We start from the raw sequence: 13,037 nt of genomic DNA on the forward strand, positions 1-13,037 counted from the left end.
TTCCCTCTGCAGGAGTGCTATAAATGCACCAAACCGTGAAGTTAAGTGTTTTTTATACCTTTTAATGACAAATTGTCCATGTTACAGACTTTCTTTTAAAAGCAGGAACTATGTAAGGCACTTCTTCAGGAAATTGGCTTTCTCCTCATTAAGCTAATCTTTTGCCCCAGAACATAGAGTATTCCACACGGTCACAATTGCTGAAACATGCTCTCACCATAAAGTCATTAACGAAGGCAGCTAAGTAAGAGATACCATTAGAATCATTACCTAGTGACAAGATATAAAATCATTCTGACATCTCCTCTCTTAGGCTGAAATCTGTTCTCATTTGGTGTTTCGTTATCAAGATAAGAATTAAAATAGGAAAGACAGAGTTTAGCAAATTTGTTTCTGATCTTGAAGCCATATGGTCCTACTGCACGATGGTAACTGCTGCAGCCTCCATGAGTAAGGCAATAGCAGAAGAGTGGCGGTAAATAAAAATGTGGGAAAAAAAACATTCCCATGGTTATTATTCTAAAAGACATGAAGCAGGTGAATGCAAAATTGCCCTGTGGTGGACAACCACCATTTGCCATGGCTGTCACTGGGCCTGAGTATCATATCCTAATCCACTATCTCTGCAACAGCATCACCTGGGAATCGGATCAGGCCAAGACCTGTGCTGCCATTGTCTTTTCCTTCTCAATGCACCAAAATTTTCTTTTAAAAGTAGTTACAAATTAGATTTTTCTATGCAGAAGACCGACAAAGTCATAAATATCTGACTTTACATATGATCAGAGACCAAGACAGAGTTTAAGTAGCTGGCAGAGTAGACAGAGCCCCTGTTTTATGACTTTGCTTTCAGTTTGTTTTTTTTTATTTTGAGGACAAGGGAGACATATTTAACAGGTAACTCTGCATTATTTTTTAGCAATGTGTACATGTGTTCTATGCGTTTCTTTTCTTTTGCTTCAGTGATCAGGAAACACAAGTGCAAAGCTAAGTACGATTGTGTAGAGACAGGGATATTGTAATGCTAGTAAACAGTTTGCCAAAGCCTCATCACTGCAAGGAAGCAATAACGCCAATTTTGAGCTAGAAGCTGTTTTTCAAATGGCGTTTCATTCTAGCAGAAGGGAGCATGATCTGCTGCAGGAGGGTAACATCTGTGCATAGCACTGTAGGGTGCTTCTGCACCAGCGTTTTCGTTTGGCTCAGGAACACGCTTTTGAAATGTCTCTCCCAACTCTGCCGCCATCCCATGCTTTGGGACGTGTTGCAGGGAGGTCTCACAACACGCCAGCTCCTTTCCTGAAGGATGTGCTCTGAGATGCACGCGTAGCTCCCGTCACCTTAACTGGTTGGCCAGGGCTACCCCCCGAGCCCCCACATTCATGCAAACCACACACCAGGCCAACATCACAACCATCCTGTGAAAGCCTTCCTCTGGAGGCGTTATTTCACACGCTGAACTGAAAAAAATCCAGCTCCTTGTTGTTGCCATGATTGTGGTAATAATAATAATAGTAATAATGACGATGATGATGTTTCACAACAAGAAGGGTCATCACGCACTGTGGGCATGACCTAAGAGGGAGGGAGCTCTGATCATTATGGACACAAGTCAGCCTGTGTCTCCAGGAACTGGGAATCACTGTCTGGCCACGTTTTATTTCACAGTATGCACATCCAGCCTGTAATTTAAAAGAGGAAATACTTGCCCTGAAACTTACGAAGTACAGGCTGTCCATAAGGTTTTGCACCACAAAATGCCATGGTGATCCTCATTTGGCCATTGGTGATAAAGGTGAATTTTGTTCAGGGTGACTGTGTGTTGATGTTTGAAAGTCAAAGCAAAGATGACAAAAGCAGCACCTGTGTTGCGGGGCTGGGTCTTGGAGAACATTTGCACGGCTGCAGAAATATTTGTAGAGTTTGTGTGTTTGCAGTACTGCAAGCAGAGCATTTGATCAGAGACTGGGGACTAATAACAAGCAAATATAAACAGTCAATCTTAAACAGATAGATAAGAAAGTAATGGCAGACGGAGTGCGGTCAGGAATTAAAAGAAGAAAAGGGCAGAGAAAGATCAAAACCAACCTAAAGAATGTCAGTGGAGTAAAGACATACCAACCAATATATAACCAGTGATTTCATATTTCGAACTTTTGACTCATTTTTCTTCCTTGGTTTCCTATGTTTCTTTTATCTCCATTTTGGTCCCTGAAATATTGTAATAGTGCAGAAATCCACTTGTGTGCAAGAGCTTGCATGTCTGAAGCTATGATTTTAAATACTTCACTATGTCTGTTTATTAGCCTAGACAGAACCAAGCTCAATGAATAAATAACAATAGTTTATCCTAAGGAAATTGATTTGGAAATAATTATTCAATGGAGGAAAGTGCCAATATTTCAGTGCAACATTTGCATGACCTATCATTTGCAGAGCATCATTCAAACATATATTGAGGTACTGAATAAAGAAAACATTTATCCATAGTAAGTATTTGATAAAAATATTGCCCAGATTTGCAATGAATAATTCAGTCTGCATTAGTAACATGCGTGTGACTGTGCACATTATTCATACCTTTATAAATGCTGTGCTAAATTGCTACAGGTTAATAGGTACTTATATCCTTTTCTGTGTAGAATGCTATTAGGTCCAATTTTTCAGAGATACTGAGCCACCCAGAAGTTTAAATATGATAATGAGCTGCAGATATTAAGTGTGTCTGTAAATTAGGCAACGTTAGTCACAGGGAGGCTGTTTGGGACCGGCACGAAGGGATAACGCAGCAGCCTGAACGACAGGCATATTCTGCAGGGCGCTGCAGAATTACACGTGTATTAATTGCACCCTAAATATTCTTTTCTCTTCAATACACAAGACATATTTAGAATGGATACAATTAAGTGTTTAAAAGCTGATTAGAAACTGACCACATTGCTGGTGGAAGTATCTGAAAGACGGACAAGACTGATTACTGGACTCTGCGATGAAAGCTGACAAACCCCCATGAAAAACAAGGCACAATAATCTAGAAAGCTCACTGCAAAAAGATCTCCCCGCCATGCTTCTACTTTGTTTCATTATAATTGACATTTAGGCAGGCAGTGGGAGTCAGGCAATGTAAATAGCTGTGAATCTGGCATCCCGTTGTTAAGCTCTGGACAGGCATTGAAAAAGCCCATGCTCTGAGCCATGGAGATGTATATGAGGCGTATATAAGAGAAGGGAGAAAAATAGAATGTGAAAGAGAATAACATTTTCTTTAGATTTAGCTTTTTGCACTGATCCAAAAAGCTCATCATTTTAAAGCAAACTGGAGTTGTTTGATACCATAAAATATGTGGTTTCAGAGAGGATTTAAAGTTAAGCTGGTTCAGTTATTCACCCTTTGACTTCAAAGAGCTCTCCAGACTGTATCAACCCATATGTCTGGTTAAAAGTTCGCATATGTTGTAAAGCAGTTTTGATAACACAGCAGTAATATTGCCATAACCAACAGATATTAATAACAGGTCATTAAGAAAGCATTGTATGTATTTATATCACACTCTGTTTATACACTCCTAACGGACCATTATTTCAGTACATCGAGCTAGCCAGTGACCCTAGAACAGGGATGTGTGCATGACTAGATTGTGCTAATAAAAACATTCATTATTTTATCAGGAAGCCATGCCTTGAAGTCTGCTGAAGAAAAGCAGAGGATTATAGCGCAGGCCACCAAGAGCAGAAGACCACGATGGTAGCGGACGCCTTGAAGGTACAGGCACAGGACGTTACGAGAAGCCTTAAGCGCAAATCGCAAGTACTAAATTACTGATCGCAAGAGAAATGCAATCTTGGGAGCTGGGTAGAACCAGTTTTAGGGCCGAACTGGGGCATGTGTTGAGTTGTGTAACAGCCTATTGCAGCTGGCTGGCAGCACAGGTGGAGACATCTTTAGATGGTACACAAGATTGCAAGAAAACCGACTAGTTGCACAGGAATCTTATTTCGGAATTGGGTATGAGAATTGATCACTCTGATATCTTGTATTGATACATATGTAGAATTATTCACAATGATATTTGCTCCGGTGTTGTATTGCTTGTGTGTGGTTTGAGGCTTTGGTTGTAATTTGGGTGCAACATGCAGAAAGCTGTATGTTTTGGTTTTCCTGGAAAAGAAACATCAACGCTAATTGCTTTGTTTCTTAAAACACCTTTGCTTTAAACAAAGCTTGCAGACCTTCATCATCCCAGATGACGTCATTCCATATGTCCAATTCGAGCATAATCTGGCATTGTAAATCTCTGAAAATGACTTCAAGAAGCAGATATGTTTAGACAGAAAATACGGGCTTAGAGCCTATACTGTCTTTACAGCAACAAGATTATGATCTTGTGACTGATCTTTAAGCTAAAGAAACCTGATTTGCCATGTCTGCCTGCTATTATTTTGTGCTGACGTAGGCTTGTAGAGCAAATCAATAAATAATGTTTACACAAAGCTGTACTAGAATCATGTAGATTTTATAACATGGTCACACCTCAACAGCTTGATGATGTCGAGTATGTAAATTAAAGATGTTCCTAGTGCAGAAAATGGTGTTGCATGCTGTAAGTGAAAAAGCTGAAATACTGACTTACAAATTAGCTGTACCATCCGGTGAGCTTGTTGAAAAGCATCCCTCCGGAAGACAGTGGTAAATGTGAATGATCAGCCATGAATCCACTTAGTGGATATTCCGTAAGAATGGATTTTTGAGTCCACATTTTTCATCTGCCAACAGTTCTGAAAAAACGGTATTTGTGAAATGATTCCTTAGTGCAGACATTTGGTGCAGGGCTGGTGTTACAGCTCCAGGACCCCCTTTTTCTGACAGGGAGAATAAAGCACTTGACTAGGAAATAATGTGAATGGGATTTTCATCCACCATACATTGACAGTGCACCTCAGCTGGGTGTCATGGGCAGCAAACCTCCCTTGGGATCACACAGGACACTGAAGGTTAAGGCAAACCCACTTTTCTCCTCCTCCTCTGGGACAGAAGTTTCAACCTGTAGAAACAGCATAACTTCATTCTTCAGCTCACATTCACACCTCATTGCTAGAGGCATTACTCTCTTGTTTTGAAACCTTCTTATCACTTTTCCAGATTTCACCTGCTCTCCTCTCTCCTCTTTCTCTTTTTTTTTTTTTTTTTTTTTTTCATTTTTGAGAGCTGGCATTACAGTGCTGCTCTAAAGGTGAGAGAATTACCCTTAAACAGTCTCTGAGAGATGCCTCATTCTCAGGTGGTTCTTTTCCAGTGTTATTCCTGATGTTGTCTACACAAACGTTCTCTGTTTCTAGGAAGTCGTTGATCTCCGACGTATGAAATCTTAGCATCTCCCTTAAGGACCAAGAGTTTCAAACAGGCAGAATTCTCTCCACTTTCCTTTTTACTTTCTATCCTTGGTATGTGCCCTCCGGCTGATGTATTCTGGCTCCCCACGCTGCCTCCCTTCCCTCAGCACGCTTCATTCTGGAAAGTGTTGCTTTGCAAGTACCTGGCTTCCTCTGAGGAGCAGGAGTCCTTTGCTTTTCCCCTCACTCTAGGGGAAAACGAGGTGCCATTGGCAGCTCTCGGGAATAAATAGCTGCAGCCTCCAGGCTGAGACGGAAGGACACAGCGCCTTCAGACCAAGCTCTGGGGTAGCTCGCGCTGTGTACCCAAGCAGGTCTAACCCCCCCAAAATGGGCTTACGTAGGCCACGTCACAGTTCTTGTGTGCAGTTTTACCATTAACACTTCAGTAAGTGATGGTTTGTGTTGCTCACTTCAGATGTAACAGCTGTGGGTACGCATGATGTAAAAGCACAAATGCATCTATTTTGCTGAATGTCTGCGTGGCTGCATTTTAAATATAGTTTTTCTGTTTATATTTTCTCTTGAGAGGGTATTCATGCAAGAATTACCTGCATCGGTTTGTAATGAAAAGACCTAAGTTATGCCATTTTTCAGCTTCAGAAAAGATGTTTAAACTTTATTCCAGCAGGATATAATTCTTTATTTCACTAAAGCAAACCCAAGCTGTTCAGGCTGTTACAAACAAAAAAACCCCCACCCAAACCCCAACCTGGCAGTTTCAGCAAAAATTTAACAGCATTAAATGATGCATTGGCTAAGACTTCATTACTTTTACCAGGCATAGCATGCTGCATTAAAAGTATTATTAAAACCGGTCTACAGTTGTCAAATTAAGTTAATAGGTCGGAGGCCCATTTGGCCAGACCCCTACACAGAGTTTGGCAGGACGGACCCCTGGGCTTGGAGACGCGCAGCCCCTTGGCAGAACTGCGGCGTGTCGGAGCTGACAGCCCAGAGCTGGCCTGGCACTTCCTGCTGCTGAGGAGGGAGGTGAAGTTGGAGATCACAAGCGATGGGCTCTGGGCATCTCTCTGTATAGAGCTTGTTCCAGGATTAGTGGATTTTGGGCCAGAGGAGGCCACAGGGACCAGTCCATCTGACCGTCCGCCTAGGGAATTTCACCCACTGTAGCTGGTAAATTTGTCTTGTAGAGCTCAGATTACTGCATATTAATTGAGCACTGTATTAAAAAATAAAAATCCCTTTTTATTTCAGGCTCAGCTTTTGCAAATCACTAATATGCAATGACAAAAAGCTTCAGGAAAAATGTTGTGAGCCTTGGGTTAGAAGCCGAGAAGTGTAATTACTGATGTGCGCAACAAGCTATTGCACGTGTGGTGAAAGTGTGATCCTGGCATTGATTTTTCCATTACTGTATCAAATTCCATGTGTGAAGCGTTATCAGTGCTTCAGCGGGTGTGTATAAAAATCTGTCATTTGCTACAGCTGCCTCAGTGCCTGCCCTCTAACAGCCCGAAACCTGCCCCATGCCCCCCACCAGGTATTTCGGCAGTGTGAGAAATGATCACTTTTGACACCCGACAATGAGAGAGAGAAAGGGGAGATGGCAGCGCATCCTGTCTGCAAGATTGCACCCTCCGCGGCACCCCGAATGATGCAGGGAGGGGACTCCGGCTTTTGCAAAGGGAGCAGAAATTAAGGGAGTAATTTATCCCCCGATATTGTGGTGGGAGCCAGCACCCGGGGCGTGGCCTCCTTTGCTCGGGGTTGGGTGAAACACTCTGTCTTGTCCTCTTATTAAGCCACTGATCCAAGGCAGACATGAAAAAGAGCCTTTCTGATCTGAAATCTGAAACTTCCCACAGTTCCAAATTCTACATAAGGACATATTCCAAGTCCCCAAGATACAACTGCTGTGTTACCCACTTGATCCACCAGCCAGCAAATTTGTTTTTCAAATGCAATTGGTAAAATGGTTGCTCGATCAGCTGTGTCACATCATAGCCATCCTGTGCAAAGCCTTACTTCCTTCTCTGCCCCACCATTAGAGATTCTTTACTTTCCCTAAAACATGGGTGAGGTGCCTTACTAGGTCCTCAGGGCCACAAGAAAGGACAGCAAAGAGAGTCAGAAACGGCAGATAGGAACCACCACCTTTCAAAAGGTGGAAATTTTGGGAGGGAGAAAAGTATAACAAGATCCGGGGAGGTGGTGTCAGAGGCTGCGGTTGGAGGGGTGGTAAGTGGAGGCAGGGGGATGCATTAGGATCGATGCAGTGTTTGGATGAATCCAGTAATAATGATCTTGTACCAGCCCTACATCTGCTCAGTCTGGAAAAACTGATCTGAGTTCAAGAGGTTACAGGCAAGAAGACAGTAAGCAAAAGACAGGGTGGAATTGGGAGAGAAAGGCACGATCGGGGGAGCAAGAGGGGATAATGAGATAAGGTGTCACAAAAGCAGTTCAGTGTGTCTCTAATGTGTTACACAGAAAAGACAGCGAAAGACTGCTGAGATTTTCTATCGTAGGGTCAGGCGCTCTGGTTTTGTTGCTGTATTCTGTGTGGTTAACTGGGGCAAAAAAGCCTACATAAGATTTGAGGGTTTTCCTTACAAATAGCGAGAACAAGCTCTAACCCAGAGACCTGGGAAAACTAAATACCTCCTCCCCAGTTTTCCTTAGCAAGCAAAATTTCTCCACCTGCAAATGCTCTGACACTGCCCAAAGAAGCTGGCAGTGGAGGAAAGGGAACATGGGAATATTTTTTGCTTTGTTTCCTAGTACCTGCAGAGAAAGAGTAACGTTTCTCTGCACCCTCAAGCTTCTTTTAAGTTTTACAATACTCCGTCAAACTCACACTCCTCCCACCTCCCCCAAATATTGCCTTATTTGTGGCAATAACGTGCCACAAAACTAATTCCGTAAGAGTCACGCTGTCAACTGACCCCACTCCTGCTCTGGTCATGGAGCATAGTGTCTCTCTGTCAGTCTGGCTCCACGGGAGCTGCCTCTCTGGTCCTGCCTGGAGTTCCCCGCAGCCTTACTGAGGCACTGGGCAGGCAGGGCTGTGGGGGAGGTAGCCCATTTGCCATCTCTGACAATGACGGTCTCTCTCTGGGCTGTTCACTTGCCAGGAATCACATCTCACAGGGGAGACCTCAGAGCCGTTCTTCTACTTGCAAATGGTGCTGCTCCACCAGCATCCAGAAGACTGAAGTCCTCTGCCTGACCACCAGAGGTGTGTATTTTGAAAAGATGACCTGAAAACCACCTGCTGCCCTGCCACATTCACCTTTCCCCATGGCCTGTGCCCCGGGTATGCCTCCAGCTTGGCCAGGAGATACTCTGGTCTTTATGGCTACTTCCCAGCGTGACCTCTCTGTTGGAAGGCTAACAGCAAAATTAGAAATTAATTTCAAATCTAGTGGTGGTTTTATTCGATGCAGCTGCCCGTCCACTGGGAACACTATTCGATCCCGAGATAAAGTCACTGGGCACTGAAAAGACTGTGCAGAATAACAGTTTTCAATCAATACTGACCTGAGCTGAAGACAAACCCACCCATAAGAGACGAGAAGCTCCGCAGAGCTCCCATTTACAGTTCCCTCCAGCATGATGAATCCCTATCAACAGCAGATCCCTTCTTACCTAGGTTTGTTATGAAGCAAGCTCCATTTCATTTAGGTCATGGCCTTTTGTTTGATTTTTCAGAGAATTATGACCTACTTGGTGGCACGGCTTTGTGCTTGTTTTCGGCTCTTCGGAGAAACTAATAGGTAAGTTAAGTACCAGACGACAAGCATTTATTTTTAATACTAGCCTTTCAGTGTAACCAACTAGAAAATATTTAGGGTTCTTCCTTGTAAATTTAACAGCTACTAGTTCTGAATCTTTTTCTCCTGACCTCGATGAAGTCTCCTATACCTCACTGCGAAGCATTACCTGAAATTCTGCCAAAATGAAATCTCTGGCCTGAAACGCAGTAAAGAGTCCATAGCTTAGAATAATGCCAGCTAAAGTGATCTAAGCATTATGATATGTTCTAGAATAAAGAAAAAAAAATTGAGGTGTTTCCCCCCCTCCCCCCCAATCCACCTTTCTCTATACTAATTTGAAGATGAGCTTGTGAATGGTCAATAAGGAGGCCAGGGCTCAATGACAGTTTGCTGAGCATCTGGCCTTGATCCTCAGCTGATGCAGATCACATATATTTTGAAGTTCATCACATCAGCAACAGATTGGGTTCCTGAATAGTAAATATTTACTTCTATAAGGCCCTATTCAGCTTTAACAAGACACCATTTTCTATTCCAGCTCTTGTGCCAGATTAATTTCAGATAAGCAAATTAAAGCATGTTACAGCAAGACAGGGAAACACAGCGGTGTTTTGAAGCCACATTTTGATTTTTGCTGGAAAGGACGCGTGTCACTGATGCTGTACCTTAACCAGGTCATATTGAAGTTTCCCCAAATTATACTTGCCCCCTTCCTGAAACAATAAAAGTGCTAGCAGTTGGGCTGTAGCACACAGTGCGTTCCTGAATAGTGTGACAAATGTCAAGGTATATATAATAAGCGGACCTCTAGGAATATTGGGTTACCAGAGACTTGATAGAGACACAGCTCTGAAGACCTTACTTTGCTAAAACTGTCTCTGAACTTCGCTTTTCTTTGTCCAGGTGGAGACTCCAAGACAGGCTGTATTGCATTTATCCAGTAAACTTGTCACACAAGAAACGTTGTGCAGAAGTGCTCGGTCGGGTCCGCCTTCGCTGAAAGGTAAGAGGATCCCAGGTTGTTTACTAGAAGGTATTGCGCAATTTGCAACCCAAGTTAAAAACCAGGCTGGCAGGCTCTGTGGGAGCCACGCTGGATAGCACTTCCCCAGCTGCCTGGGTCAAAGGCTTCTATAACGTCAGGAAAAATAATGTTTATCATCTGTGATATTATTTGAAGTGTAAGCTTCGTTAAAAATTTCGTCTACCGTAATTTTTTTCCAGTTAAGTATGTGATTTTGGATTTCTCAGATATAAAGGGAAAAAAAGGACTACCTCATTGTATTGATGTGTATTGTTCAGTTAGTTTTAGATTTTGTGGCACTCTCTTGGTAAGCCATTTCACACATTCAGGTAATTATCTGATACAATTGCACGTGAGTAATAATGCCAGGATGCACAGAATTGCTTTATCCCTCTTCCGTGCGGCACCAAGTAAGAAGCTCGGATGAAGTCAGCGCTGTTACTCCAATGTGAGATACATTAGTCCCATCTTCACACCACACAGATACATAAACAGAGCGATGCTGTCACTGTTATGTTTTAAACACTTTATTCTGTGCCGAGTCTTCAAATTTATGTTATTTGACTCAATAAATGTTTGATGGTCTCAGTGTAGCATCTAGTGGAGAAAGGGTAAATAACAGAAAAAACGCAAAGCAGAAACGTGCCATTAACCCTTGTGCATGGCAGGGATGAAAATGTCAGCTGTTGGGGAGAGGGGATGCTCCCTTCCCCAGATCATTCAGCAAAACGCTTCAAGGGTGTTTCTCACCTGCCTTACCATCAGTTTTGCGTTTCTTCCGTTCATGCTAATGCTGTCTCCAGTGTAACTACAGAGCTACTGTTCCCCAAATTCTGTCCTGTCTCATTCCCTGCACAACCCAAAGGGTGCCGGTGTTGCTGCAGCGGCTGGTTGCACTGGAAACACCGCAGCCAGATCTGGCTCAGAGTGGACTTGGCTCAGGACTAGTCCTGGACTGGCGGCGCAGCCAGACCTGGTGGGGCTCGGGGAAGTTGGGAATGCACAAGCAAAGCAGGAATTGTTCTCGCGGCCTTTCTGCAGATTTAATCTGGGATTCAAAGGTTTAGCTTTTGAGACATATCAAATCTCAGCAGGTCCTGAAAAATATAATGTCCTCCGTGTAATTACTTAAAAATAGCAAAAAAAGCTTAGAGTTACATTTTTAACATTTTTTTTTTCCTGAATGTCCTTATTATCCTGTTTATAAACAAATTAGAGTAGAATATCCATGGCAAAGGATAAGAAAGCTTAATTTTCAATAACCATGAACTTAACAGAGTATAGAATAGAAGGCTTGTTTTATAATTATTTTCTTCAAACTTTATTGGGATTTTTTCATGTGCATAATGTCTTTAGCATTTTATGGGGAGGTGAACAAAGCAGCACAAATCTGTACACCAGAATCTGCCTCTAGGCACAGTTCATAGTGGAGAGCCCTCCAGAAGCACCGCTGTTAGAGGAGGGAGACAGCTATGAAATTAATGATGGGGCTGCAGAGCTAGTTCCTCATGATACGGCATGGAAATGTGCTGCCTTGGGCAGGAATACAAAGTAGAAGGTAAGTATGTCACTCATTAAGAGCACCTCTAGAGAACACTGTGATTAATCCAAAATTATCTGAGATAAAATTTCTTTGCAATTCATGAGGACTCTGTATATTGCCACACACATGTAGAAGGCAATTACAGAAGCATCCACATTAGCCTGGTTGCACTAACCAGTATGTGGCAGGAGACTCAAGAGTTACCCATTCTGTATTTGTCCTTGCTAAATCTTCTAAGCAAGATAGAGATGTGTTCAGATCTTAAACATCTTCATCCCCACTACCCAACTGGAAGGCGTAAAGTGGGGGGATTCTCATTTTCCTGCCTTGGTGCTGCCTGCGAGCAGGGAGGCTGCGAGCTCATCGCCTGAAGTGCCTTTCAGCTCTATCCTAATCTCAGTCCAGCCCCTCGTTACTTGATGTTTTCTTGTTCCTCTGAACCACTGGGGGTCCCATCCGACGATCCCATGAACAAAAGCTCACTGGAATCAGGATAACTACCCTGTTTTCTGAGAACTTAAGAAAGGGCAGCAGACATCACTGAAAAACTATCTCACAGCAGTCCAGTAAGTGACAGAGCCTGGAGCTGGAGAGCTCCAAGTTTTTACTTCTTGAAAGTGGAGAGGAATTACTTTATGTGCGCTTTCCTTTGTCCTCAAGGTAACTTGGGAGTATCAGTAGCAACTCTACTGGTAAAGCCAAGCATTCAAAAAAGAGTTGGTTTCCAAGATTGTGAAATACAAAATACAGATGCGTTTTAATTTGCATTCTGTTTTTTCTAGCTTTTTCAACTTTCATATTTCCAAGTCCCTGCAACTATTATGACTAGAAACATCGTCATTATCATTCTTATCATCAGTACTATGGCTGCTTATAACAGTAGTACATGAAAGCTAAGATTCTTAGATAATAAGGAAATTTCATGAGCTGTGGGCAACATTACAGACCTGCTATAGATCAGATAAAAGCCACATTAAATCTGCAAGTAATTGGTAGCCTTGCTGGTGGTGTCACCAGAGAGATGAAGCCATCCTGTCCTCAGTGTGTGGTCCCTTTGCGGTTAAGCAAGATAGGTGCAGGTAGAATAGCGATGTCAATGCAGTACAATGCTTCATTATTTTCAATGCAGACTGCAGTCCATAGGGCTGACACTTCACCCTGTATTGGCTTCTCTGTTCTTCTATGCCTCTGCTAACCCACAAGCCAATATTGTGGCTGTGAAAGCATCTCCATCCATACTATTTTAGGGTACCTATATTTTTAAATAAAAAGGAACACATACAACATTTTTGCAGTCTCGATCTGAAAATAAATTTTTTCACCCTGTTAGAAAATGCAG

The 13,037-nt window shown here is 42.7% G+C and overlaps 1 protein-coding gene across 3 annotated transcripts in view; it reads left to right on the plus strand.

The window, feature by feature from the left end:
* Window positions 1–13,037, plus strand: part of TMEM177 (transmembrane protein 177) — a 41,111-nt gene that overhangs the window by 21,382 nt on the left and 6,692 nt on the right. For all 3 annotated transcript variants that reach the window (XR_012588430.1, XR_012588431.1, XR_012588432.1), the window contains exons 2-5: window positions 3,670–3,763; window positions 8,490–8,593; window positions 9,067–9,131; window positions 10,035–10,134. The gene's annotated coding sequence lies outside the window, so the exon portion shown is untranslated. The remainder of the gene's footprint in view (window positions 1–3,669; window positions 3,764–8,489; window positions 8,594–9,066; window positions 9,132–10,034; window positions 10,135–13,037) is intronic.

This window comes from Larus michahellis, chromosome 7 (assembly GCF_964199755.1).
Source record: "Larus michahellis chromosome 7, bLarMic1.1, whole genome shotgun sequence".
Taxonomy (NCBI): Eukaryota; Metazoa; Chordata; class Aves; order Charadriiformes; family Laridae; genus Larus; species Larus michahellis.